Genomic DNA, 4,164 nt, shown 5'->3' with positions numbered 1-4,164 from the left:
GAAGTCAAAGCCATCCAGGTTCCATTCTGCATCCGGTCAAAATACGTGGATAAATACAAATATCTGGCTCCGTACTAATGTTTGATCTGTCATGTCAGTAAATTTCTCTCACGAGCCATCCCTTGAGCTTGTTATCTGACGTCACCATACAAGGTGTAATGTAACGTTATCTACCGAATATTAACTCCATTATATCATGCCCTGAATTAAAGAAATAGACAAATAATGTGACCATCATTTTTCATTTCATTCTCCCTCCCTTACCTACTCTACCTCCTCTCCCTCACCCCAGCCTCGCACCATCGCTCTCCCACCCACCCACCTTCCCATCTCGTTCTGCCCCCTCCCTCTCAACCCCTCTTACTCCATTGTGACTTGCCAGGCATAAAGGAGCCAGCCTGAGGCAGGGTTGCCGGAGGACAGGTGATTATGAATGACCATCACCGTACCTCTTTATATGCCTATTATGTCTAGCAATGTATTTATGTATCCCTTTGTCTATCTATCTATCGCTGTATCTGTCTTTGTTACTATCTATCTGTCTACTAATCTGTATACTTGTCTATCTGTCTATCGATCTTTCTTTCTTTTGCTTTCATCATCTTAAATGTCTGTCTGTTTGTCTATCTATGTCTAACTAACAGTGTATCTGTATGTCTATCTATCTATCTGTCTGTACACCATGCTATCTATGGGCTTCCGTCTACCTGCTTATCCTCGGTTGAATAAAATCGTTTTGGTATTACAAGATTAAAATTAATAATCATTAGCTTGTTTTCCAGGTGATAGATAGTGGCTTCAGTCATCCACTCACTTGACGTAGTGTGGCATACTTCTTCCTTCACATTTATCAATCTTTTTCCATGTCTGTCCTCCAGTCTTTTTATTCCTCCTGTCCTCCCTGTCATCTTTTCAATACTGTTCTTTCCAGTATTGGTGGCTCTTCACGGAGTGACAAACCTAATGTGTGTATGAAGCCATTAATTCACAACACCAACAAAAAGCATTGAAAAAAAAAAATGCTGTCACGAAGTATCACCACTGAGGGAAAAGTGTAAAATATATTTAAAATATAAAATATCAAGAACACAAGAGAAACCTCAAAGGTTGTCTATAAACGAAACCTCTTCCGATCTGCCCGCGAGACTTTTGTTTATTAGCCTTTACAAGGAGGAGCGATAATAGTTATGTCCGTTGGTGTGTGTGTGTGTGTGTGTGTGTGTGTGTGTGTGTGTGTTCCTATTAGCCTATATCTCCTGAACGGCTTGAGCTATCAACATGAAACCTTCAGGGTAACATGATATGGCCAAAATCTTGGCCGAGATCGAAAATGGGCAATCGGGATCAAGGTCAAGGTCGCCAAAATGGCTGCCAAAGGTCAGCTAGTTCTTATCGTCTGCTTTTAGCATCATTATATTCCATGAACGGCTTGAGCTATCAACATGAAACCTACAGGGTATCAAGATATGGCCAGAATCTTGGACTTGGCCAATAGCACATTCTGGAGGGAGATTAGCATTCAGCTCTCTAATGCTCTTCTTTCAATATGTTTGTAATTATTCATCATGATCATCATCATCCAGTACCGTTCAGCTGCATGACACAGATCTACGCCAGCTTTTTCCACTCTGACCTATTTGTTCTTCGTATATGTTAGTGTGGTTGGCTGTGGTGGTTAGGCTATATGTGGGAGAAGGAGGAGAGGAAGTCTGAGGACGAGGTAACTGTGTTATTGGAAAGTAGATGTGAGTGTGCGTAGGATTAGAGTGAGTTTCTGAAAACTGGGTGTGTGAAGATGCGTGTGGCGGGAGTGCATTGTTGTGTGTATGTGTGTGTGTGTGTGTGTGTGTGTGTGTGTGATGGTCTGCAGTGGTTAGTGTATATGGATATTAAGTGCGCATGTTAGTGAGGGCGTGTGTGAGTGCAGGGGTGAGTGGATATGAGTGCTGGAACATGGATGAAAGAGTGCATGAATAGAGGAAAACATTGGAAGAGGCCCTCTCCATTGCTAATTAATTCACATACACGAGAGAGAGAGAGAGAGAGAGAGAGAGAGAGAGAGAGAGAGAGAGAGAGAGAGAGAGAGATGATACGTAAAACAGTAATGAATGAAATAAATCATACAATGATCAATTTAAAAGAAACCACGGAGACAGTCTGGTTTCGATCCCAGGCCTTGCTATCCAGACCCAGTTATCTACCAGTGTTGGCCGGTGTGGCTTCCGTTGGTTTTATGTAAGCAAAATGCATCCATCTCTATATCTGTCTATATATCACCTCAGTGCTCTTCATATACCTTCTTGCAGTCGGTTGTTTGATATCATTTACGGTCAACTCATCTACAAAATTTAAAGCTATCATGATCATCATCATGATTATCATCATCATCATCACCATCCGGACCATACTTACCACTGAGTAAACAACAGTACTAAAAGTAATAATCAGGGAATAGATAAGATAAAGAAGGTAAATATGAATGAGGGAGATAAGGTTGTGTGTGAGAAGAGTATTTTTGTGTTGTTGTTGGTGGGGCGAGAGGATTATATTGGGCAGAGGAGAGCAGCCTAGTAGTGAAGGTGGTTAAGGAAGGCTGCAGCAAACCCGTCTACTTCACAAAGTCTCTCCTGAGCTGAGTAAAATACTGTGTGGATAGCAAGAATACAGTGAAGAAGACCTCACCGTACTGAAGGGGTTATGGACACAGTTGGCTACATGGCATGAGGATTGGCAGAGAGAGAGAGAGAAAGAGAGAGCGTCACATTACACTGACATGCGTATATCAGTTGTAAGAAATTCAAAAACGAACCCAATTTTGAAACCCGACCTGATATAGAAAAAGAAACTCTTCGATGGGTTCGATCCCTGGTCCTTGCAGTCCATACCCGGACATCCATCTGTGTTGGTTATTGGAGTTTCTGCCAGATATATATGTGCAGAAAATAATCAATGCAATAATTAGTTAAAGCTATCCATCTCATTATTTCTAGATCTATTTGTCTACCTATCTGTCTGTCTATGGATCTATCTGGCACTATAAACCTGTTAGTCCGTCTGTCAGGCCTTCATTAAGAGAACCCACTGTTTCTGTCTCAATTATCATCATGTCCTGGTCGGATTTTTTATAGATCAATCCGTCAACCTATGTATCTGTTAATCCATCTGTAAATGTTTTTTCTATCGTTCTGGATCTTCCTGTCTATCACTTTTATTGTTTAATCATTCTGTTACCAATCAGTGTGAATGAGGGTTTTGTGTGTGTGTGTGTGTGTGTGTGTGTGTGTGTGTGTGTGTGTGTGTGTGTGTGTGTGTGTGTGTGTGTGTGTGTGTGTGTGTGTGTGTGTTCCCAACATATTCGAAAAGTTGTGGACGAATTTTCATCAAACCTTCTGGAAATAGCAACTATATGGATGTGCAGAAGTTTATTAATCTTGGTGAGGATTTACTCAAAGATAACCGAATGCCAGCCATCATAAGTTTTTAATTATGGATTGGGATTTTGCAAAACGCAGTGAGTGAAGTGAACAGAATTTTGCGAATTTTATTACCTCCGGCAAGGAGGTTATGTTTTTGCCATCGTTGGTTTGTTTGTTTGTCTGTCTGTCAGCAGGATTACTCAAACAGTTATGACCGAATTTTGCTTTTTTTTTTTTTTTTTTTTTTTTTAAGGGTAGGGTATGACCCAAGGAACAATCCATTAGATTTTGGTGGTGATCCGGATCATCATCCTGATCAAGAAATTTTTTGTTTGTTAGTCCACACGATATTTCCAAAAGTTCTAATGATTTTCAATGAAATTTTGTGGAAGGGTGGGCCATGGGCCAAGGGAGAACTGATTAAGTTTGGAGGCAGATCCGAATCAGGAACCTGCAATGGCATTACCGGAGGTATGCGCTCTCTGAGTGCTTCGTAGTTCAAATTAGGTTTGTTCAACAATATACCTTGGCGGGAGACTGGCTTTCCGTCCTCGAATGATTTTGTTTCATCATCGTATATAATTTATCATCATTATCATCAAGAATATTATCATATGTAGCAATATCAACATATGCAATTCATCATCATCATAATCTCATCATAATCCAGTATACTTTCACTGCACGGCAGATCTGTGCGAGCTTTCTCCACTCTGACCTATTTGTTGTTAGGATATGTTAGTGTGGT

Source organism: Coenobita brevimanus, chromosome 6 (assembly GCF_032717465.1).
Source record: "Coenobita brevimanus isolate Jiangsu-jjx chromosome 6, ASM3271746v2, whole genome shotgun sequence".
Lineage (NCBI taxonomy): Eukaryota > Metazoa > Arthropoda > Malacostraca > Decapoda > Coenobitidae > Coenobita > Coenobita brevimanus.
The sequence above is the reverse complement of the archived record's forward strand: the minus strand, read 5'-3'. Positions refer to the sequence as shown.